This window comes from Castor canadensis, chromosome 6 (genome assembly GCF_047511655.1).
Source record: "Castor canadensis chromosome 6, mCasCan1.hap1v2, whole genome shotgun sequence".
NCBI classification, from domain to species: domain Eukaryota; kingdom Metazoa; phylum Chordata; class Mammalia; order Rodentia; family Castoridae; genus Castor; species Castor canadensis.
This window is the reverse complement of record NC_133391.1, coordinates 103,322,219-103,349,308: the sequence shown is the minus strand read 5'-3', so window position 1 is coordinate 103,349,308 and position 27,090 is coordinate 103,322,219. Positions and strand designations below refer to the sequence as shown.

Sequence of the window (27,090 nt, the reverse complement as noted above, 5' to 3'; positions counted from 1 at the left end):
TGTATCAGACTGATATTTCTAGTTAAATTACAATTGGCATCTTGCTAACAAGAATAGGGCATCCTGTTCATAAGAATGGGGCTCAAAATTCATTTAGATTTTGTGCGCATTCCTAGGAGAATTCTATTGTCATAACCTAAATGGTTTAGGACAAGTACCTATACCTCAACAAGGGAACAATCCAGAAAATACCAAAGACACCGGGAAATTTTGCTTGTTAAAACAGCATCTGGACCTGGTGGTGTTGATACAATCATATTTGAGCAGCATGAATTTACTGGACTCCTAGAGCAACAGCTTTTTCCCAGAATTTGTAGACCTCTAAGGTAAAGTTCTCTTACTTCCTATTTATATTGATATACAGTAGCATACATTGACACAGACCACCAAAATTCATCTTGCTTTGCCTTCAGATGTGAAATACATCTACATAGCTACCTGTTTGGTGCATACCCTCTGTCAGGATTATAAAAATGTACACATTCCCTTAAACAAGTTACAGTATCTTAGAACTGGTTTAACAGGGTGCTGAGGAAGCCAGGCAAGGTTTGAGAGGCAAAAGGGACTGCTATGACCTATTTTCATGGCAGGGAAATTCTTAAGGTGAGCAGAGGCACTCCAAATAGACTGTGAGCCAGTGTGCTTTACACTTAATGCCTCTGAAAATTCCTGTGGGAGTTAGTTATGCAGCCTAAGATGACCACAACATCTCTGTGGTTCCAACAACAAGTATTTATTTCTCATCCATTACTTGTGTTCACTGAGTATCAGCTTTATCCATGCTCCAAGTTCAGATAGCATTTTCTCCGTTGTGGTAGTCTCTCTGTGAAGTCTCTGTAAAACCTTGCCTGTCCTTATAGCAAAGGGAAAAGAGAACACTGTGATTCACGTACTGGCTCTAAGCACCACTACTAGGAAGTGATTCATCCTTTCCTCTCATTTCATTTGCTAACATGAGGCACATGGCAGTGACTCAGCTGAACAGTACAGGGATGTGCAAGCCTCCCTTAGGGAAGGAGGTCCACAGAGAGAAGCACTGAATATCACACAAAGTATTCCAATCTTCCACCTTAAATCAAAGTTCTTTCCACTCTCAATATACACTAGGTAGGAAGAAGTCAGAAATTATTTAAACCAATTTCATTTCATTGACAAGGAAAGAGGAATAATGTTCATTTGTAATTTCTAAGTTACTTAAATAAACCCCCAAATTAAAAAAATCAACACACAACAAAATTAAAATAATCTGAAAATTTATATGGAACCACAAAATCCCCCAAATAACCATAGATATATTGGGCAAAATGGACAAAGCAGGAAGCATTACACTATCTGACTTCAAAATATACTACAAAGTTGTAGTAATCAAAAAACATGGTATTGCCATAAATAGTGTCACAGAGATGATGGAACAGAATAGAAACCCACAAATCTATTGCCAGCTAATTTTCTATAAAGATGCTAACAACACACATTGGAGAAAGGAGAGTCTTTCCAATAAACGGTTTTGTGAAATTGGCTATACATAAAGAAGAATGAATTTACACCCTCCATCCCTCACCACTTAACAAAAGTCATCTCAAAATTGATTCCAAAAATTAGGATATTTTAGAGAGGAATTCAAAGCACAGGAAATAAAACCAAAAGCAGACAAATGGGGTAACATCAAAACAAAAAACTTCTGAACAGCAAAGGAAACAATCATTGGAGTGAAGAGACAACCTATGAAATGGGTGAAAATATTTGCAAACTACACCTGACAAGGGGTTGATATCCAGAACATATAAAAAACAAAACAACTCAATTGCATAAAAATAAATAACCCAATTTTAAAATGGGAAATTGACCCAAGTAGATATTTCTCAAAAGAAGAAATGCAAATGGCTAATGGTACATTGCAATGATCGAAAATACTAATTATCAAGGAAAGGAAAATCAAAATCATGATGAGTTATCACTTTCTCCCAATAAGAAAGATAAGTTTTAAAAAGAGTAAGGATAGAAAAGATGTGGAGAAAAGGGAACTTAACACACTTTGGTGAGAATATAAATTAGTACAGCCATTATGGAAAATGGAAGATGGAAGATTCCTCAAATAATTAAAAATGGAACTATCATATGACCCAGCAATTCCTCTACTGGGTTTTTATCCAAAAGAAATGAAATCAGTGTGCCAAAGAGACAGCCATATCCCGTGTTTGTTACAATACTATTCACAATAGCCAAAAAATTGCAACGGCACAGTGTCAACCAACAGATGAATGGATAAGGAAAAAGTGGTACATATATACAATTGGATACTACTCAGCTATAAAAAAATGAAATCCTATCATCTGTAAAAATATGAATGGAACTGGAAATTATTGTTAAGTGAAATAAGCCAGGTGCATGCAGTAAGACACATGATCTGTTTCATATTGGAATCTAATAAAGTTTATGGTATAGAAGTTGAGAGTACAATGGTGGTTACCAGAGGGCAAGGAGAAGAGTAGGAAGAGAAGGATGGGGAAAAGTTGATCCTTTGGCCCTAATTTAGACAGAAGTAAAGAGTTCTGATGTGCTATTGCACAGTGAGGGTGACTATAAACAATAATAATGTACTCTATATTCCAAAGAGCTAAAAGAATAGATTGTGAAGTATTCACTATCAATAAATGATAAATGTTTGAGAAGTTAGATATGTTTAACCTGATTTAAACTTTACACAATGTGTACATGTACTGAAATATCACACAGTAACCCAATAATACATGTAGCTTCAATAATTGTATGAATCAAATGGAAATAAATTTATAAAATGACAACAAAGCAAAACATAAATACAATATCTAAGACAACAGGACTCTGTAAAGAAAATTAAGTGCATTTGCAATTTATGCATCAAGAATAACAATGAGAAAAAAGTAGGAAAAATTGAGGGGAAAATCATTCAAGTTACTAAAACTTTAAAGTTCTATCCATTATAAGTCAAAAGTAGGTAGAATCTCTTTGACACCCAAGATGATTCTTTAATAATTTTACTAGCTCAACAAAAAAGAAAGGAGAGGTAAATATGTCTCTAATATTGCTTTTTCTCAGAATCCATAAGCATCATGTTTTTATAATTATGTACAAGTAGAGAGCAAAGACTAATTTGGTAATTAACAATAAGCTATGTCTCTACTCTTACAGCAGAATGAATACGTTTACTTTTAAAAAGTCAGTAATTCTCTCTCAATAATGCTAGCAACAAACAAATGAATGTCTTTAGTTTTATTCTGTATAGTTTTTCCCATCTCTGTCTTTTTACATGTGTATATAATCCAGTCTATTCTCACTGGCCTCATGAGCTACAGGATTTTGGGGACCCTGGTCATCACTAATCTGTTTTTGTCTGTTGCATCCTCAGCATTCTTAACTACAATCTAGTTGGTCTTTCTCTTCCATCTTCTAGAACAAAAAATAATTTCCTTCTCTTCCCTTCCCCATCCTGATTCAATATGAACATTTTAGAGAAGGGCAAGGAACCAGTAGTTTAAATCAAGCCCTCGGGGGAATTAGGTGACCCTTGAGGACTAGAGGATCTTGGGTACAGTGCTCCATTACAATGCCATATTTTTTTTAGATCTTTCCAAAGGTGCTCTATGTCAGATTTTATTGTTTCAGGTTAGAATTTATTTTCATTCTCAACTGTGGAGTGAATCACTGAGCTTTCTTCTAATTATACATTCTCAGGTTGCTGTGACCCCTGAAGCTGTGAAAATGTGCATCTTCAAGGTGAATTTTCAGACGCAAAAATGGAAAAAAAATTCTGCTTGTTGATTATAAAGAATTTCAACTGACGGAAAAGCAGTAAAAACACCTATGGAAACTCAGGATAGATTGCTCTGAAAAATTCTGGTTTTTTCCATACATAATATGCAAATTTGGAATAATTTTGCCCAGAAAAATAAAACATTATTATAATAATCCTGATGTGCATATTTACAAAACAAATAAATAGTATTTTAGCCTTTGTCATTAACATTTGCATAAGAGAGCAAAGAGCTTTCCTAACCAGATCTCTCTGTGGCTCTTCATATTCCAACCTCAAGCCACACTTGACCACCACTTACTGTGAGCCCATCCCCAGTCCTCTCTTCTTTCCTCACTTCCCAAGTGTTCCACCACCTCAATATGCTCAAATCAGAATCATCTTTCAAGACTCAGATCCAATGCCACCTCCTGCATACATTTTCTATATCCCTCCAGCCAAAATTTGACCAGTCCATCCAAGTTCATGGAACTTTCTATCTGCTCTTATATGATGAATTTTTTACCTTAACTTATAATTATTTTGATTCACAGATGAAGATATTTGACAACAAAGTCTGAGACTTTGTGCAGGCCTATTTTCTAGCTCGTAGAAGGTCCCTTTCTACGAGCCAAGAAAGGGCATCTTTCATAAGAGTACTAAGTCCATTCATGAAGGTCCCACCCTCATGACCTAATTACCTCCCCAAACCCTACTTCCTAATATCATCATCTTATATCAACATCTTAGGGGTTAGGATTTCAATATATGAATGTTGAGAGATCACATTTAGCTCACACCACAGATCTCACTAAACCCTCTTACTTCATGCTGACAAGATTAGAGCCTTCATTATGAGGATTCAGAACACTAAAATTATACTTATTCTTTGAATTTAGGTTTGTAACTAATGGACAATCTGAGAAGGAGTTTCCATGGCTTCGTTCAAGGTTACTTGCATATCAGCAAAAATGTTGTCCTCCAAAAACACCAGCCTGGCATTCTCCTAGCAGTTGGGCCTATGCTAAAGATGATAAGACCCATCCTTGTGTGCTTCCAACTCAATGCAAAAAGGAAAACCAACTGCCTATCCATCTTTGACAGATAAGAGAGGGAAAAGTCAGGAATAGACATCCACAGTTAATTCAGTCTGCTAGCAGCCTCTGAGGGTCATGCTCTGTGTTCCCTGCATTTTCAGGGCAGAGGAAGGTGGTGGAAAGCCTAGCATGACAATCAATATCAAAATTGTGACTTCATGATAAAAGATCTGTCACCATGGTAATGACTTGTTTAAACATTTATTAAATCACTTCACAACAAATAGTAACACATGAAGTGTTATCCTCACATTTCACAGAGACATCACTTCTAACCAGAAAAAAATATTAGCTAAACTGCTTCAAAATCTTCATCAAGATATTATTTAGTTAATATTGAGGGGCTTAATTTTTTCCTATTTGTTCACAACTAATATTTTATAAATGAATTTGGCAATCAAATGCAAGCATGATTGTATTATTATCACTGAGAAAATAAATGTCTAAATTCAGGAAATTCAGTATTGGGATATGCACAATGTGATGAATTTACTTTCTCTGCAATTTTCCAGCCTTCTCTTCTTTAGTGTGACTTTCAATAATCATGGATTGCAACAAGGTTATTATGATGATAGATTAACAATTTATAAAATTATGTGAACTTTGTGTTCAACAAGATATTTCATTTTTCAGCACTTTTAAGTCATTTCTTTCAAAGAAAAGGAATGAATATTTTAAAAACTACACTCTTAGCCAGTCATGATGATATACGCCTATAATTCCAACACTCAGGAATCTGAAGCAGAAGGATTGCCAATTTGAGGCCAGCCTGGGCTGTGTATCAAGACCCCGTCTGAAAAAAAAAAATCAAAACAAAAGAATCAGCAGCAACCAAAACAACACTTAAAAAACACTTCACTATTACTAGACATTCCTAAAATACTCTCCATTCAGCCATACACACACATACACACACATACTTTCACTTACAATATTGCTAGAGTGGATGGAAAAAAGTTACTGATAATGTAACATTTTTATACCTATTATCTGGGTCATCTATCTGTATATTATTTGGTATAAAGGTTTAGCCTATTAAAAGAAGAAGCCACAACATTCAGTAGTTAAAAAAAAAAAAGCCCTTCAAAATTTGGGTAGGAAGTCCAAGACTGGTGTGTGGCAGCTCCATCGTGGTAGACACCTCAAATCTGTCTTTTGTGTCATTCACCACCTACTTTGGCATGGCCCCTTTGCAGTGGAACATGGATGACCAGCATGCCCATCATCTTCATTCCAGCATGAAAATGTTAGACAGGTGTGGACACCCTTTCTTTAAAGACACTGTTTGGAAATTGCTCATATCACTTATCTTTGGCCAGGCCTTAGTCACTCAGCCATTTTAACTATAGGAAAGAATCAAAGGGGTAGGGAGAGAGGAAGGAGGTGGGGTGGGTAGTAAGGGAGGGGGTGGGGGAGGCGGTAGAAATGACCCAAACATTGTATGCACGTATGAATTTTCAAAAAATGGAAAATGCTGTATTGATTTGGGGCAGCTGCGCATTCAGCTGTAATTTTTAAATTCTATCACTAAATAAAAAGAAGAGATGAATTTCGAAGACTCCACCATATTCGCAGTTAAGCTATTTTAATACTTGAACAAATAACAGTCATGCTGTTAATGCAGAACACAGAAATTTCAGGAGGAAAGAACTTCCTTTCCTTTCTGTGATACAGCATAAATCACAAAACTGGGAATAAGTGTTCAAAGAGCCCATCTCTTTGCATTCTGATTTTGTGCTAGACTTAAGCTAGGGCACCAACTTAGTAACAGGTAGAAGAGCATCTACCCCCAGGATCCTCTAACATGGCAACCCACATCAATAAAAATGCAATGAGAAGGCTCATAAGGTTATTATATTGATAATCCAAACAATCTATTGTGGGATGGGAGAAAAGGAATTAAAAGCCTGTGAACTGGCAAAGAATTATAGGTTCCATGAGACAGGAATTTTTGTATATTTTGTCTACTGCTAATCCTGACATATAGCAGGCACTAAATAAATATTAGTACAGTAAATAACAATCTAGTCTCATAAAGCACTGGTTTCTATGTGAAGCTCAAATTCTGCTAGCCATTTTTACCCTGGCTGTCTGTGGAGCAGCTGTCCCTGGAATCATCAGCAGCAGTGTCTATGAGCTTCAGTCCCCAGGCCTGACCTCCCAGTGGCCAGAATGGAGTTGGTCCCCGTTAACATCAGTCTGGGGCCTACTAATCACCAACGGATGTCATCAATTGTTTCTCCCTAGGGAAAATTTTCTTTACACTGAGCAAAAACCTTTTATTTTTCCTGTTTCCTTCCCTCCCATTCTCTCACCTTTTCTACTTCTCTGTATAGATCATAATTGGTCTGCTCCTTCTTTCTTACCACATCCATAAGATAGAAAATTCCTCTTGAAATAATGAGTTACTCTACACTGAAATTCTCAAGACAGTTCAGCAGTCCACTGCCCATAAACTTTACAGAATTATAAACTTCCCAGTTCACCAGAAGAATATCATGATGAATTATGACAAGACAAGTAAAATAACTGGAGAATTAACTCTTTTCAGGAAAGAAAATTGAAGAGATCAGGAAAAAATGGAAAACGACAAGCACTCTGAATTGATGCTGTTGTGATAAAAATAAAAACTCAAAACTACACTCTGCAGTTACTCACAGTCTCAGAATACACATAATTAAACTGAGGACCATTATTTTTATGTGGATCTTCAACATTACATAAATTATGTATCTTGGAACACAGATCCAGACCTATGTCTTTTGAATCTACATATTATCTTCTTGTCAATATATCATGTTACTCCTAAAAAGATTAATATAAATTCAGAAATCATAAAATAGCTTTATATCTTCTGGCAGATGCATGGATCTACTGAATATAATAGTTGTTTAAAACCATGATATTTTAGCCTACTAATTTATCTTGATCAGTTGAAAGTTATGTTACAAGTAATTTATTAATAATATGTCATAGTTCAGAAATGGCTATTATTTTTCTATAATGTAGAATGGATGTCAGTGTCACACACATTCACTCACTTGCATTCCAATATACTTTGGTTTGGATGGACACAAAAATCAATGTAGTAATAGCTATCGCATACCAGAATTTGCACAGAAACCCTTGGATGCATGAAAGACAATGCATGTCATGAAGCAGCAGAGTTTTTATATGTGTTATGTGTAAGAACCACTGAGTTCAAATAAGAAATCTGGGCTTAGGAATTTTATTGCCCAAGTCACAGTAAAAATTTGTGCTAGTCATAAGTGGAACCAGTGAAGAATGAGACTAGAAAAATCATCTTTGTATATAAATGCCATCATACTGCCATTGATCACATCTAGTATTGTGACTAAATGTGGAAAACTGGGAAATAATTCAAGAATAGAACTCACCTCTGTTAGCCAGTACAAACACCATTTCTTTGAGATCTTCTATGCTTATATCAAACAATTTTAACTGATTGCTCCTCTCCTCAGTATTATATATTCACACTCAATACTATAATAGTTTTTATCTTTCTCCCAAACCAAAAGACTCCTTGAGAACAGGAAAAATGTTGTTTTATTCATTTTCATGCCTCTGTAATGGGTACTCATGAAATGTCTTTTTAATAAAAATGGATGATTAAGATTGGAAAGTAGAATCTACATTGTTTTTCTTAAACTGAGGAATGGTCAAAATAGCATTTAATGCAAGGCTCATAAAGCAGATACAAATAGTGATCAAACTTTGCCTCTACCACAAGAAAGAACAATTCTGTGAGAGCAATGTTTATCTTGCCCTTTGTGATAAGTTCAAAGCTTTCAAAGGGACCCAGAGTTTAATGACCTGTGTAAGCTGTAGGCAGTCTTTCATGTGTACCTGATTCTTTCATGAACCACCTATCCTCGCTTTCCCCTTTAGAGGAGAAATGGAGCTCTTGGAGTAGGCTGGCATTCTTGGTAGATGGGATTGTGTGAGAGTAAATGATACTGATGAATGGATGTGGAACAAAGAAATTCAAAAACCAAATCATTGGCCAAGTGAATAACAAAGCAGGGACAAGTTGACAGTCAAGTTGAACTTGACAATAGTGATGAGATTCAAAGACAGATATCACACATGACATTCTACAAGGCATCTTAGGACAGAACTTTTTAAACTATCTTGACAGTTTGAATGAATTTTAAAAATTTTATTTGAAAAACATTAGGACAAATATAGTGAAAATGCATACAGCACCAGTTTCTCAAGCCCTTCTCTTAATGGTCTAGATGAATTATGATTGATTATGCCCAAGCTTTCACTCAGTAATAATGGATTCTTAAAAATACCAATTTCATGTTTTCAAGTAGATTTTCTAGATTGTTTAGCTGATTTTCAAAGTATTATTCCAATGATACAGGACTTTATTCGACTCTGGTTCTTACACAAAAGTCACCAACTCATATTTCTTTTCTGTTGTTTGTTTATTCATATGTGCATACAATGTTTGGGTCATTTCTCCCCCCTTCCCCCCACCCCCTCCTTTGCCCATGCCCACTCCCTCTCCCCCCCCACCCCCTCACTTCCAGGCAAAAACTGTTTTGCCCTTATCTCGAATTTTGTTGAAGAGAGAGTATAAGCAATAATAGGAAGGAACAAGGGTTTTTGCTAGTTGAGATAAGGATAGCTATACAGGGAGTTTACTCTCATTGGTTTCCTGTGCATAAGTGTTACATTGTAAGTTGATTCTTCTCAAACTGACCTTTTGTCTAGTTCCTGATCCCCTTCTCCTATTGGCCTTTGTCACTTTAAAGTTTCTGCATTAGTTCCTTTACATTGAGGACATCAAGTATTATCATGTTTTTTGGGTTTCTTTATCTATCCTCATACCTCCCTATGTGCTCTCGCCTTATCATGTGACCAAAGTCCAATCACATTGCTGTATTTGCTCTTGATCTAAAGTCCACGTATGAGCGAGGGCTAACCTTGCTCAGAATGATGTTCTCCAGTTCCACCCATTTATTTGCGAATGATAACATTTCATTCTTCTTCATGGCTGCATAGAATTCCATTGTGTATAGATACCACATTTTCTTAATCCATTCGTCAGTGGTGGGGCATCTTGGCTGTTTCCATAACTTGGCTATTGTGAATAGTGCCGCAATAAACATGGGTGTGCAGGTGCCTCTGGAGTAACCTGTGTCGTATTCCTTTGGGTATATCCCCAGGAGTAGGATTGCTGGATCATATTGCAGATCTATGTTTAGATTTTTAAGAAGCCTCCAAATTTTTTTCCAGAGTGGTTGTACTATTTTGCATTCCCACCAGCAGTGTAAGAGGGTTCCTTTTTCCCCCGCATCCCCGCCAATACCTGCTGTTGGTGGTGTTTCTAATGATGGCTCTTCTAACAGGGGTGAGGTAGAATCTTAGTATAGTTTTGATTTAAATTTCCTTTTTGGCTAGAGATGGTGAAGATCTTTTCATGCATTTTTTGGCCATTTGAATTTCTTCTTTTGAGAAAGTTCTGTTTACTTCACTTGCCCATTTCTTTATTGGTTCATTAATTTTGGGAGAGTTTAGTTTTTTGAGTTCCCTATATATTCTGGTTATCAGTCCTTTGTCTGATGTGTAGCTGGCAAATATTTTCTTCCACTCTGTGGGTGGTTTCTTCAGTTTAGAGACCATTTCTTTTGACCAACTCATATTTCAATGCATTATGGGATCTAGTTTTCTGAAGGACTAAATCTTAGCTTTTGACTTGAATCCTCTCATATCTCATATTTCTGAGTGTACTCTGGGTCATACTGTGGTTATTCTCAAAGTCTTCTCCCTTCCTTCTTCCTTTAGTTAAATTTCCTATGGGCAGTGTCTGTGAACAGTCTCTAGCAGCCCGTCATCTATGCAGCTTTCATGGCATTTAGTTTTAATGGCTCACACACTACACTTTCAACTGTATTATCACGATTTCTAGCACTAGCTCTAGTCCTGTTGAAAATTCTGCCATTAATAACTTTATTAGTTTTATTCTTGATTTAGATTATTGTATATATGAGTTTTTCCAGGCTCCTTCTTTCATTAATGCATTGAACAGATATTTCTTTTGTGTCGTTTTCATCTTCAACTTCTAAGTGATGGAGAAATAGTAAACTTCAGAACATTTTCTATTTATAGGAATTTCACCTCTTCTGGTGGTAAGTCTTTTAAAATAAGTAAATATTTAGTATGTTGAGAAGTACTATAGATTTTAAAACTGCAGTGAGGAAGTTTATTATACAAAGTGTAGTCAAAGAAGGTCTCATTGATAACTTGATACTTTTCCAGAAAAAAAAAAGTTATATGGGAATAAGCCATGAGAGTATTTTGAAGAAAAAACTGATACAGATTAAGGTAAAAGTTAGATAAAATCTGTGAAGCAAAAAATAACTTACGTGTACAAGGAATAACAAGGAGACCAGTGTGGCACAGAGTGGATAAAGGATAGACTACAGAAAAATATTCAGTGAGTGAGCTAGCATGTACCAGTTAATAGGGGTCTTCATGGGCACTGTGGTTTAAATGTATGTTTATCTTCTAAATTTAAATGTTGGAACTGAAACTCCAGTTTGATAGTATTAAGAGGTAAAAATGGAACCTCTTAATACTGTCATGATTGTGGAGTCTTCATCAATGGAATTTACAACCTTTTAAATGTGCTTCTGGGCAATAGAGAGCCCTTTTGTCCTTTCTGCTTTTTAGTCATGCGAGGACAAAAAGCACCACCTTCGAAGAAGATAGTAGCCCTCACCAGAGCACTGAGTGTGTTGGCACCTTGATCTTAGACCTCCCAGTCTCCAGAACCATGATAAATATCTTTTTTATTTACAAGTTCCCAACTTACGGTATTTTTGTTACTGTAGTAAGAATGGGCTAAGATAATAGGGCTTTGATTTTACTCTGAATCTTATATGAAACCAGTGGAGGAGTTTGTACAAAGAATTAATTTGGCTGCCATTTTAAGAATCATTTGTAGGGGAATAAAGACAAAAACAGTAAGAGCAGGGGCAAGTTTATAGCAGGGAAGAAATTATGTTGGAGGGGTAGAAGTGAAGGACATCACAGGTGATAAAATTCTAGAATTTTACTTTATGTTTAAAGTAGAACCAACAGGAACTCCACAGTTTTCTATGTGTGTAAGAAAGAAAGAAATCAAAGATACATGCAAACATTTTGTCTGAAACAGTAAAAATGATGGAGTTTTTCAAGCTTCAAGGCTACATCATATAACTAAAGAAGGGAGTGCAGATCAATAAAGATGTATTCTGTAGACTTCAAAGCATACATTTAGGAGTAACTAGAGATGTAGAAATTGAACTGAAAGAATTCTTGTCTTAAAGTCATGTGAACAAATTTGAAGAAGGAAGGAGTTACTTTTTATGAGTTATAGATCTAAAATTCTCTTACTATGAGAACAATAGAAAAATGGGAAGAGAGGACCTAAATACAGTCTATTCAGGCAACTCTTTTGAAAGTTTATTTGTAAAGGAAAGAGAACACAGGAATACATAAGAAGCTGGAGATGAATATTAGTCACAAAAGTACTTTTTTCCCTGCATATTTAATGGGAGAAATTAAAGGACTGGAGATGACTCAGTAAGAAGGAAAACAGGGCTACAACAGAGGCAAAGACCAACTTGGATGAGGATCTAGTGAATATTGGAGGTGCTGGGTAGTCACAGAAGCACAATCAGCTGGTTCACATTAAGGAGAGGGTATGTGGCTATCCATGCACATGGTGACAGGATATTGAGAAAAATTTTTGCTGATTGCTTCCATGATCTCAGAGCAATTTAACCAAGCTAATCAGCAGAAATTGAGGGTAAAGAAGGGGTTTACACTTGAGAAGAGAATAGATGTATTGGGAAAAATAAAGCAGACTAAGGACATTTAGGTCTGCCTGACAGCTCTAAAGTTCTAGTTGAAATTATCATGAATTTACAGTGAAATGAACCAGCATAAGTCCTATCCTTATAGAAGTTGAGCTGCTTAGGTTGAGGCACAAAGTAGACTGAGTTTAAACATCATTCCACTACTTACTCATCCTAGATTTACTTAATATACCTGACTTCTATTTTTTAAACTTTACTTTTACATGCTTGATGTGCTCTCTGTACAGGAATATATATAGAAATCTTAAACTGGCTGGGGCTACCATGGGATGGGGACTAGGGAGGAGTGAAGAAGACTAGAGGAGATGAACAAATTGGGATTGTAACACATATATGCATGGAAACAACACAAGGAAACTCCCTGTATAGCTATCTCAAACTAGCAAAAATGTCATGTTTTTCTTTTATCTTTTTTCTTTTACAAAATCAGAGAATAGCTCCCGAGACCCTATCTTGAAAACCCATCACAAAAAAGGGGCAATGAAGAGGCTCAAGGTGTAGGGCCTGAGTTTGAGAAGAATATAAAGATGAGATTCTGGATCAAGTATGCTAATTGATATGTCTTTGGAAGTTGATATCTGAGATAGAGGAATAGATTAATAAAGAAGAGGACAAGAAGCTCAATGCCTACCAGCATTATCAATGTGAGTATTGAAATTGCTAAGAAGAATGGCAGAGAGTAGTGTTGGTAAGAATGACAATGAGACAGAAGTGAAAAGACCCAAGGAATGAGGGGCTTCTGTAGATGACCATGACGGGAAAGGAATCATAAATAGTTTCATAGAAAAATCTTTAAAAGTAGGGAAGAGTTAAAAAGGAACAAGGGAATAAGACACAAGAAAGACACCATTTACTTTGAAGCCTTTAATAATACAAGAGGTGTGGGAGAAAAAACAGCCCTTGCTTGACAGAATTCTGAATACATTTGAACTACTTAGTGTTTCCTGAAACTTAGCATTCATATTCCTAGGTGACAAACTAGCATGTCAGTTTACAAGAGAGCAGTCTGGTCTGCATCATTATCCATCTTCCTTATCACAGTCTTACACTGCTTCTTTAGAACTCTTATTCAAATAAAATATTAGCACATAAAAATTATGGTGTCAAAAAGTGGTGAGACTGAAATGGGGCAGCCTCAGAAAACAGAGTAGTGTACTCCACCCAAACAAAACATCTGAGAATAGATACACTGAAGGGGAAAAGAAGGTTTCATTTTTCCTGTGTTGCTTCTTCCCCAAGATGGCACACTCAGTGGCCAAGAGAGACCATCTTGTCCTGCAATTTATTCCACAGGGAAAGTCTGAACAGATGGTGTGTTCAGTTTTCCCAACCTTGTAGAATACTGAAGACCATTTCTGTTCAGGTTGTGGTAGTGCAATGTCTACAATTGTAGTACTCAGTGGCTGAGGCAAGATGATTATGAGTTCAAGGTCAGGCTACACTTCATAGTGAGACCTTGTCTCAAAGGACTGAGAAGGAAGAGGAGAAGGAGAAGAAGGAAGACCACTCTGCCTTGCTCCACTCAAATCACTGAGGGGATAAGCACAACTGAATAATCAGAGAGGATCAGAGGTTATCCAATTGGTTGGTGCATACATGTAAGTAGTGGTCCCATGATCCTTTGTATTTCTGTAGTATTTGTTATAGTATCCCTCTTTCTTTCTCCCATCCAAGTACTAACCAGGCCCGACCCTGCTTAGCTTCCGAGATCAGACGAGATCGGGCGTGTTCAGGGTGGTATGGCCATAGATCCCTCTTTCTTTCTAATTTGATTTGAGCCTTCTGCATTTTTTTCATAGTTAATCTAGCTACAGATCTTTCAGTTTAGTATTTTTTTTAACAACCAAATATGAATTTCATTGAGTTTTTTCCTAGTCTCTATTTAATTTATTTCTGTTTGGTCATTACTTTTTCCTTCTAATTTTGGGCTTAGTGGTTTTGTTCTTTTTCAAGTTGTCCAGGGTATAAATCTAGGTTGTTTAGCTTGAGACACTTATCTTTTTCTTAATATAGGTATTTATCACTGTGAAATTCACTCTCAAAACTGTTTCTGCAATATCCCATAAGTTTTGGGATGTTATGTTTCCATGTTTCCTCAAGATAATTTTTTTTCTTCCCTAATATATTGGGTACTCAAGAGTCCATTTAATTTCTACATATTAATAACATTTCTGCCTTTCTCTCTTTCTCTCCTCCTTTTGTAACACAATACATTGTTTTCCTTGGTGTCTTAAAAATTATTTTTAGTCATTCTTTGCTAATTTTTATTCTTTTTTGATTTTTGTTTGTGTGCTTAAATAATTTCAAATGACCTGCACACTGATGCTTCTACTTGATCAGATCTGCTGTTGAAGTTCTCATGAATTTTTCAATTCAGTTATTTCATTTTCAGCTCCAGAAAATCTGTTTAAGTTGTCTCCAGTTCTTTATAGAAATATCTCATTTTCTTTATGCATTGTCTGTTTTTCTTTATTGCTTGCTGAGATTCTATAAGAATGTGTTAGCAGAATGAAATAGAAAAAAAAACTCATATGATCATCTAAATAGATACAGAAAAACACTGGTACTTTTTTCCCACAAGAAAAAAAAAAAGCAATTCTAAAATTCATAAAGATCTACAAAAGACTCCAAATAGCCAAAACAAACAAGGAGAAATCTAGTGATATCACACTTCCTAATTTCAAACTTACTACAAAGCTGTAGTAATCAAAACAGTGTAGCACTGGCATAACAATAGATACAAAAACCAACAGACATCTAGACTAGAGAGCCCTGAAACAAACCCATGCATATATGGTCAACTAATCTTCAACAGAGGTACCAAGATTACATAAAGGGGAAAAGATAATCTCTTTAATAAATGTTTTTAGGAAAACTGAACACTCACATGCAGAAAAAAATGTAATTACATCACTCACAAAACTTTATGGCACCATAAAGTTCCTCAAGGAAAACAGGGGAACCCTCCATGATATTATTCATGGCAATGAATTTTTGGATATGATACTAAAGTAAAACAAAGCAATAATAAACAATGGGATTACATCAAACTAAAAAAGAAGACCACACAGCAAAAGAAGCAATCAACAAAAAGGCAATCTGTAATATAGGAGAAAATATTTGATAACCATGTATCTGGTAAGGAGTCACTCATACTCATAGAAAAAGAAAACAACAACAACAAAACCCCACACTATTTCATAATGGGCAAAGGATCACTTTTTCCAAAAAAATATATACACATACCCATTAGGCATAAGAAAAATTTTTGTCTTCACTAATCATCATGGAAATGCAAGTTAAAATCACATTATAAGTGGTCATGAATAAAAATGATAAAAGATAACAAGCATTAATGAGAAAAAATGGAATGCATTTTGGCCCAGCCTTTATAAAAAACATGGAGGTCCCTCAAAAATTTATAACCAGAACTGCCATATGGCCCAGCAATTCTACTTCTGTGTATTTATTTAAAGGAATTAAAATCAGGATCTTAAAGAGATGCTTTCACTCCTAAGCTCATTGTACTATTTTTCACAATAGTCAAAATGTGCAAGTAATATAAATGTCAAACAAGGGAAGGATGGATATAGAAATTGTGCTATATATATTTATATAAAGATAAATATTTCTATAATTAATATTACATTTATTCATTCATATACATGGGTATTAATCCTCCCTAAAGAGGAAGGAAATCCTGCTATTTGCAGTAACATGGTTGTACCTGGAAGACATTATGCTGACTGCAGTAAGTCAGACACACAGAGAAAGATATATACTATATAATTTCACTTATATGTGGAATCCAAAATACTCATGCTTTAAAATATAGGACCTGGAGTACAAGAAAGAGCAGGAATTAATAGGCATAGGCAAGGACTTCCTAAATAGGACTCAAATGGCTCAGCAACTAAGAGAAAGGATTGACAAATGGGACTACATGAAATTAAAAAGCTTCTGCACAACAAAAGAAATGGTCACCAGATTGAAGTGCCAGCCCACAGAATGGAAGAAAATCTTTTCCAACTATACAACTGACATGTATAATAACCAGACTATACAGGGAACTAAAAAAACTAAACTTCCCCCAAAATCAATGACCTAATGAAGAAATGGGCAAATGAACAGAGCTTTATCAAAGGAAGAAGTCCAAATGGCCAAAAGACAAATGAAGAAATGCTAAACATCCCTGGCCATTAAGGAAATGCAAATCAAAATGTTAAAATTCCACTTCACTCCTATTAGAATGACTATCATCAAAAACACAAACAACAAATGTTGGCAAGGATGTAGACAAAAAGGAACCCTCATAGACTGTTGGTGGGAATTTAAATTAATACAACCACTATGGAAAATAATATGAAGGGTCCTCAAAAAACTAAAAATAGAACTGCCAGATAATAACACTCCTAGGGATATACCCAAATGAATGTAAATCAGGTTACAATAAAGGCAACTACACACCCATGTTTGTTGCGGCATTATTCACAATAGCTAAGCTATAGAAACAGCCAACTGTCCTACTACTGATGAATGGATTAAGAAAATGTGGTATTTATAAACAATAGAATTTTATTCAGCAGTAAAGAAGAATGAAATTTTGTCATTTGCAGGTAAATGAATGGAACTGGAGAATATCATCTTAAGTGAAGTTAGACAAGTTCAGAAAACCAAAGACTTTCTGTTTTATCTCATATGTGGAATATAGACCTAATATAAATACAAGCAATATTATGGGAAAAAAGGTCACATTCAAGAGAGTGAAGGTAAAAGAAGGAATTTAAGAAGGTGAATATGATTAATGTACTTCCTATGCAAGAATGAATATAGACTTTTTAAACAGTGGAAATCACCATAAGAAGGGGACTAAGGTAGAAAGAAGAAAAATAGAGGGGATGAGCCAATTCAGTTTATAATACATATACACATGGAAATGTCACAATGAAACACCCTATATAGCTATCTTAAACAAACAAAAATGCCATTTTTTTCGAGAACAGGAAAGCAAAACAGGTCCTGTCTGGGGGATGGATACTGGTGGGAGGATGAGAACATAAGAAAAAGGAGTCAGAGGGTAAATATGGTACAAATATTCTGCATACATATGTGCAAATGAAAAAAAAGAGAGACCTGTTGAAATTATTCTAGGAATTGGGGGAGGAGGGATAAAGGAGAATGATGGAGGGAGTGAATTCAATTATGATACATTTTAAGAAATTTTGTAAATGTCACAATGTACCTCCAGCACAACAATATTAAAAATAAATTATGAAAAATACAGGAGCTGTGGGAGAGAGATATAAGGAGATATATTGGTCTAGGAGTAAAAAGTATCTGTTATGCAGGATGATTCAATTTAGATATTTAATGGATAACATAGTGAGTATAGATAATAACATATTACTATATACTTAAAAATTTATTAACAAGGTAGATCTTGTTTTCCCACCACAAAATAAATTAATATGTGAGGTAATAGATAAGTTAAAGAGCTTGATCGTGGCAATTATTTCATAGTATGTACATCAAATCATCAAGTTGTAAACCTTAAATATACACAATTTTTACAAAGCCCTTGGAATCAGAAGGTTACTTTATTTCTACTACCACAGTCAGGCCCCACAAATCATGCCCTGCTTTACACAGAGACACAGACCTTTAATACATATTTACATACCTTAAAATAACTAACAGCTGTTCATTCCAATACAAAAAAAATACATTTCTTGGGGGTCTTCTGAATCATCCCATGACAACTGCCCAGTTTATATACATGATAGTGTTAGTGAAGTTATCCTGTATTCTGCCAAGGACAGCTTACAATTATAACCATCAGTTATTAAAATGGTGCTGAAATTACATTAAACAGCTTTGCTAAGATTTTAAAATATGCTTTGAAACTAACATGTGGAATGGCTAAATTGAGACAATTTACACAGGAAAATTAAGTTACCAAAAATAATATGATAATAAACCATTACAACACATAGCAGTTTTATATCAGTGATGTTAAGCTCATGTGAGAAGTGCAAAAGTCTCAACTCTATAACCATTTGGTTTGTAATCAATAAAAACTTATGACAAAACAAATTAAGGTCTGAATGATTTAATACAATAATTAGTAGTGAGAAATGTAAAAATTAGCAATTATTAAAGAAACCATATGCTTAATGTATTAACTATAGCTATTAAAACTATATTATATTATTTTGTCAGATATTGTAATGAGTGAGATTTTTTTTCCAGAATGTAAGTGACTTCCTGAGAGGAAGATTAGGTTTTGGGGAAGCCTCATTATTTAGGCCAGAGTTTACTGTACATTATTTCTGTATTATGGTTTTCACATTGGGAGGTCTAATTCAATTGTAAAAATAGGTTTTTTAAAGTGCTTGATGAGGTGTCAAAAAACAATATTTAGCAACTAGTAATTCCAGGTCAGTAAATAAAAAATCTGGAGTTTTTATGTCTCCTAGGATCATGTGAAATTTTAGGAAATAGACTAGGGAAAGTTACAATGACACTCAGAAAGTTAGACTGACCTTCATGGATACTAAGCATCCTCCACCCAGTCAAGATTTGCACTCGTGCTCAGAGATCCTTGGAATGTGGTCTAAACTCCAGAATATCACCACAAACTCCAGGATATGCTAGATGACTCAAGTCCATTCATGACCCTAGAAATCATTGATGGAAACTGGAATGCTAACCCACCTAAAATATTCAGGATTTTTCTAATCTCACATGGCTGAATAGAGGAAATATTCTTATTAATTCACTAACTAATCCATCACAAAATATTAAACACTCACATTGTAGCAGGCACTGGAATATGCATGTAAATATCTTTTATATATGTATATATATATATATATGTATATATATATATATATGCTTTATATTAGGGAAAATGGGGCTTATCTTCTATCAGAAAAAAGACTAATATATACCTGTAAATAGCATGTACACATACATCAATGAAACTAACTCAAATTTAGATTAAATGCAATGAAAGAAACTTAAAGAGACCAACAAATATAAGAGCTAAGCTAAGAATTTCCTCTATAAAGCCAGGGAAGCCACCTCTGAGGAAGAAAGACTAGCAGCAATCTGACAGAAGAGCCAGCCTTGAGAAATATGGTGGGAAAGCACTTTCTAGAGAAGGGTAACAGTGTGTACAGAAGAATTCAGCACATTCAAGAAACAGAAAAATTCCATCAGAGGTAGAACATATTGGGGAAGAGGACAGCTGTCACACATACATATACTATTTCCATGAAATTACAAAGCCTACAAAAGTGGAATGAAATAGATATGGAAACAGATAAGCATTTAAAACCATAGACTTATCATGGTGACTCTATATTCCACAAAATTCACCTGTCATGAGAATCATCTTATTGATTCTTATATACATGTGCATGTGTACATCATTATGCAAACCTCACCTTCAACCAATCTAAAATATTTCATCACCCCAAAAATTGCTTCATGACATTTACAATTAGTGTCCTCTCATATTATCAACTCCAGGCAACAAATGATCTGCTTGTTTTCTTCACAGATTTGATTTTCCTAGAAATTTCATATTAGTTTCATCCTATGATAGGTCTCTGGCTTTTCTCACTTAGCATGTTTTTTGAGAGCATTCTGGGTTTTTTTCATATGTGAGTAACTTATAACTTATATTGATAAATTATAGATAGACCATATTTTCTTCATTTATTTGCCAATTGATGGACATTTGGATTATTTCCATTTGGAGCTGAATGCTTACTGCTGCTGTAAACACTGATGAACAAGTATTTGTACAAACACAAGTATTGAGTGAATACCTAGGAGTGAAAGTACTTGGTTGGTCACATGTTAATTTGATGACTAGTCTTAAGAAATTGCTATACTGTTTGAATCATATGGCTTTAATTATTGCCTACAGATCAATCCTAGAGGATAAAGACAACTATGGGTAGAGCCTGCTGCAATACTTGATGGAATCAGGACCATATTTAACTCTTTCCAACCTGACACTGGAACTAATACAATTGGGATCCTGGATATGAAATTAGTAACTATTGCAATTTACTTGAAATTTCAAGATAGCAAGAACAAGATGGTTAACTTGGAAAGATTCATGTGGACATTACATAACCTGATGTATTTAATGAACCACTCAGTTCATTGCATTAATACAGGGTCTATCATAGAAAATGCTTATTCTGATTCTTAGAGCTGAAGTTTGTATCAGACCACCCATCTTGAAAATTTACCTCACCCAAAAATGTTTCTCTACCTTGAGATCCAAATCATAAATTATCTTTTCTACTAATAAGCTCTACTTCTTTGTCATTGGACTACTTCTACCTGCCTGCCATCTACACCTGAGCAATACACTTTCACTGTGATACTTTTAGCTCAGAAATTTTAAAGGTAAATGAAATGCTAAAATGGGACTACTAGTAAAAGGTAGCAAAACTTATCAAGACAATGTGCAGTAACTTTCTATATGAGGCAGAAACATGCACAACGCATAAAGAAAAAGAAACTAAAAATATACGATGTTGTTATAAAGGAAAGCAGAGCCAAAAGCAATTTGTCTGTGCTTCATTCCCATCTGTGTGGCTCCTTCACTTAAACAGCCAATGTAGTCAAATCTGATTTGCTTTCCTGCTATAAAAGTTGTGGCTTAACTAGAAGCTATGCTGAAATGTCTAGATAAAGACATCTTTACATAAATACTGTATATATGTCTATGTTTTACACATATGCTTTGTACATGTGATTTTTGTACACACACCCTGTCCTCTCATTTTCAGGTAATGTGTGAACCTATTAGAGACACCTGAGAGAAGTCTTTCTTCTTAAAGGTGGGAAGGCTCTTAAATTTGACTATAACATTAAAGAAGTTACAAAGAGTTATTTCCCTGTTCTTGAATCAGAAAAAGAGAGTAATCTCTGGTGATTCAACACTGGAAGAAATAAACTGAATACTTAAAAATCATACCTAGGCAGAAAGTAATACTATGGTCCTTGCCCATCAAATTGGGGCTAAGAGACTAAATGATTTGTCCAATGTTATTAAGTGTTTCCCACAAGGAGCTAAATATGACATCCAGATAGCATTTCCTTCAGACTAGTGTTTCAACCAGATGACCACTCGAGCTATAAACATTTGCCCTGGCTGGATTTTCCCACTCCTGGATGATTGTCTGCTTGGCACCAAGATGACAGAAGCACAAAGCCAAAATATCCTTATGTGGGCATAGCTGCCTCTTCATGGCAGAGCCAATTTGGATCCTATCCATTGGCAGGGGTGTCCCAGAAGCAGCCAATTTTAGTTCAGCCTCTTTAAAACTCTGGATTGTAAACAAACAGTAGGATTTTCCACAGTGGAAGGGAGAATAACGAGAAGAAGGATGTGGAAGAGAAGGAGTAACTGAGGCTAGCACCTAGTTCCAAGAAGAATTAGGGATTTAAGCGAGAAATCTGCAGGGTTTCTGATAATACCCCAGATCTTTCAGTTAAAGCTCACAAACTACATGTAGCTTTTTCCTCCTTTTCATGTCATTGGTTGTTTTACTTTTTTTTCTTGGGCTCTCTTGATATTTGAAATAGTGGGTCATAATTGTACACCTTAATAGGTGGATGCTGATTTAGTAGTAGGGGATACTTGTCTGGTTTGCATAGTATCCATGTTTTCATGTATATAGACAAATCTTTCTGGAATAAATGTCTTGAAAAATCATAATTAATTGGTCTCAACATGCTTGCATAAATCAATGCCTTCTAAAATCAAGTCCAACATTGATATGTGTGTCTTGTCTGTCATGCTGCTCTGTAATGATGGAGTCTACAGAGCAAGGAATTTAGTCAAGTGGACAAGCTAGAATTGAAAGACCACATGACCTTCTAGTTAATCATGAGTCTTAAGACAATATCTTTGAGTTCTCTAAGTCTTGGTTTCCTCTTAGGGAAATGCAAAAAAAACAATAATAGTTACTTCACGGAGAAGATGTAAAAACTAAATGACCATCCACACTCAATATGATTGTTATTATATTGTTTTTAGTTATGTTATTGTTAATCTATTAGTATGCCATGAATCAAAATGAATATGAGATTGCTGGTACCAGTTTACAATATTGGCATGATAAAAATTATTTGATTTCTGGACTATACCTGTGGTCAATAACATCATATTTTCATAAAATTTAATGCATCCAGTACTCAGTTACAATGCAAAAAACACAATTATCTCAAATGGATTACCCATTAATTGAGAAAATATAAAATGATAAAAAGTCACCATGAATTCAGAATGACTTTCATATGTATTTGTATTTTACTGATCACAGCAGCATTTATATGCTTTTAGGAAAAATATATTTTAATGTTAGACACAGTTATTTAGATTACCCAAAGAAAATGCTTGGTGCACAGACAGGTTTGATGGGCCCCATCCAATAACTCTATCACTCCTCAAGGGCCCTTTGGTGCACAGGCTGGGAGTCACGAATGTTGGTTAAGGTCAAAATAGACAGGGGGCTTTATACTTATAGTTCTGCTTGCCAAGTGGAAATGCTAATCTGCTCTTTCCCAGAATTTTAGAAAAGCATTTGAAGATATTTCACAAGATAAATGGAAATGGGATAAACACAAGGCCTTAAGGAAAATATACTTCTGGTGCATTTATTAAGCACTTGGATATGATGCATGACACCTGCTCAAAACTCAAAGAATTATCACCGGCTTTGCTGAGAAAGAAAAGACAAGAATTATGACTGCACACAGGCTCATACTTCAGCAAGTCAATGTTTTTAAATCAATGAAAAACAATCCAGTGATTGTGTTTGCTACAAAGAGAAAGCAATGTAAGATGACGTACAGTATTTCAAGCTGTTCAAATTACTGATGGCAGAGTGGCAAGATATATATCCATTAAAACCAAATAGTTGTTTCAAAGGATGATGGCCAACCGAGATAAATAGTTTCTCTCTGAAACAAATAAAATTATTTCTCTCCTCAGAATTTTGGACCCTGTAATGTTTTCAACCACAAATACCTCTTGTTTATTTTGGGAATTGTCATTTTCCACCTTCATTTAGAAATTTTTAGCTCATCAGAATCACTTTATACCTTAACTAAAAGGATTTGCATTAGGCATTTAAGTATGTGTATTTCTATAGTAGGTTCTCTGACAGTCTCATTCATATTTATAAGTTGATCATATTAAATGAATTAAATGTGAATGAGTAAAGCATGTGAAGTACAAGGGATGCCCTCAGGAGTAGTATTACAACCACCAAGCTAGAAATGAATGTGTCATGTTTAAGAGCATGATTACTTGAGAGGCAAAAGTATATCCAATTTATCCTCCTTTCTGGGTTCTTACTAGCATTTTCATTAACAAACCTGCAAAAAGTTACTTTGATACACAAAGAACTAGATATGTCATTTAAAAAATAAAAGGTAAAAAGTATCTGAATAAAGTGGGCAATTGGTGGTTCCTAGTCTATCTAAGGATAACCACATAGGAAAATATAATAATAAAATAATATAGAATAATAGTAATAGGATAATAAATATGTGTAAATTACAAAGGTTTGTATGGACAATACTAAAAACAGTTACACATCTTAGTATACAAATTTGCCCTTAGGAAATAGCATATTGCTATGGTTTAATAAGTACTATAGTACTCTTAAAGGAATGTAACTTTTTAAAGGATCCATCAATAATAACAATTCTGTTTTGAAATTTGCAATGTGGAATGATATCTTGGGGTGGTAGTATAATATATTAACTGAAAACTTCTACTTACAAAATGGAAGAAAAAGCAGATTTCAAATTCTCATCTCAAATTTAAATATAAAATATTTTGAGATATCATGCACTATTCCAAATTCTCTTTTTAAATTGTCTAGTTTTTTTTCATTTTTATAATCCTGTATTTATACTGATCTCCATTTATGATCACGTAACTAGGAAGTACCTAAGCCAGGTTTTAAAGTCAAGTATGCCTAACCTCAAATTCTATGACCCCAATTACTCTCACACAATCTTGGGTTTGTTTCTAGCTCTGTTTCTTTTTCCCTTAATAATTACAAAACCATCACAGGTGAGTTAGTCAACCCTTAAGCCTACGCATTACACTTGACTCTTATGTTTCAGTCGTATTCTACATTCAACCCATCAACAAGCCCTGCCAACTTCCCTTGTGAAGAAATCTTTTCCTATGTTTTTACCATCACCTATCCCAACTCACTATTTTTCTTTCATATAGTCAATATCTTAATTGGTCTTCCAGCTTCTATGCTTTATGAAACACACAATAGACATTAAAAAAATAAAAAATGCATCAGACCTGGCTCCAGTGGTTTCCCACTTAATTTAGAATGACATCTTAAGTTTCCACACTGTTCCCTCCTTCTCTCTGTAACCTCATCATCTAGACTCTTTTCAGTGAGATCCAGATTTTCTAACATGTCAAGAACATCCCTGTCTACAGGCTGGTACTGTCTCTTGTCTCTCCCAGAGCATGACTCGCCCTCATTGGCTTTGGCCAAGTCTGTTTTCTTTTTATCCATATCTCTATTCCAATGTCTACACTCCATGAAAAGTCTGTCCTGATTCTCAGATCTGAAATAAGCAGTTAGTAACTCTCATATCACCCTACCCTACTCTAACATTTTTTTACACCTGGCACTTTTTTGTTCTTGTTGGTTTGTTTACTATGTTTCCACACCCCAAAGAATATATGATCTACAAAACATTGTCTAATTCACTACTGGATTCTCAGTACCACACACTACATTCTCAGTAAATATTGGTTGAATGAATCACAACTAAATGAGCTATTATAGGTGGATTACTTTGACTGATCGCCTGTACAGAATGACTTCAGAGGTGCTGACAGTGATTCTCTGTCATCCCATATCTAACTTATCAAATTTGGACATATGGTAACTCTGCAATTAATGCCTAAATATAAGAAAATTAAGCTTTGTTAAAATTAAGATACTTTCCCAATAGCCTATATTTTACCTTTTAGTAGTCATTTACACCTTTAACTAAATAAGGTTAACAGTTATATATCTGAAATTTGTTTCATAAGCTAAGGTTGAGAAAAATAGAAGATATTAAGTGATGAATGTAAGGAAAAAAGAAACTTAGTCTTCAAGATTTACCTGATGACTTCAAAGTGTGTCCCAGGTTCTGTCCTGAGATGGACTTTTGTGTTAACAAGTGAGGCCTGGTGGAGGCTTAATGTTTCTTAGAAAAAGTCTTCATGTACTGACAGAAGATGGCCATCTGTTCTTCACATTGCTGAAGCCAGAACAAAAGGAACAGAATAAAATGTAGTACAGAGGGTTTAGATTAGATCTGAGGAGGGATGCCTACACAGAAAAGTAAGCTGTTATATAATGGGAAAGTTTCAGAAGGAAAATCTTTTTAAACTCTCTTAACACGGAACTCTTTAAAGTTAATTCAGATTTGTATCCCTAAAGAATATTTAAGAAGGAGTTTTACTTGAAGTCAAGAAAATGGACTTTGATATTTTATTTTTAGGAGTTATGTCAACTTTATACTGTAAGTGAGGACATTCAAAAGATCTTAAATAATTAGACAACCAAGGTAAAGATCATAGAGTAGCATGTCTCATATGCGTGGGCCTATTACTACATGCTGTAGAAGAGAATGGAGACTAAAATGACACAGTAATAAACCTGAGAATGTTAAAGTATTTTTCTTAATTTGCTTTTATCATAAGTAAATAGCAAACCCATTGCATGAGGTATAGTTGCCTGATTGGGGAATTTCCAGTGGTCTGTACAGAGAGTGCCAAAAGAGGGCACAAAGTGAGAAAGAACTTGGTCAATCTTTTACTATTCCAAATTTCTCCATATAGAACTCTCCCATCTTCAAATCCTGTTTTTACTTGAATTATAACAAACTTCCAACACTCTGAAGTGTCCATGATTCAACATTTTTCTTATCTTTCACCATATTCCTATTTACTTTACACACCAATCCAAACCAGCACTCCAAAGAGTGATTTCAGGTTTCCAAAGATTCCTCAAACTAAGAGTGTCTTTTTGTTTTGGAACTCAAAGACATTTTGTTTTCTTTTAATATTACTTTCTTTTCTAAAAACATTTTAGAATATTGATATGAGCACATCCCATCCATTCCCCATGACAGTTTGATCAGGTACAGTCAGTCCTCTGTATCTATAGGTTTTCATTCCAGGGATTCAATGAACTACAGATCAAAAATATTTTTTAACAAGTTTTGTCTGCACTGAAGATGCAAAGACTTTTTTTTTTTA

At 34.9% G+C, this 27,090-nt stretch overlaps 1 long non-coding RNA gene across 1 annotated transcript in view; it reads right to left on the bottom strand.

Moving 5' to 3' along the window:
- The window catches only part of LOC141423909 (uncharacterized), a 96,161-nt gene extending 70,064 nt beyond the window's left edge, over window positions 1-26,097 (bottom strand). Inside the window, exon 1 of the long non-coding RNA XR_012448670.1 lies at window positions 25,949-26,097. This is a non-coding gene — a long non-coding RNA (uncharacterized lncRNA). The remainder of the gene's footprint in view (window positions 1-25,948) is intronic.
- Window positions 26,098-27,090: the final 993 nt, after the last annotated feature.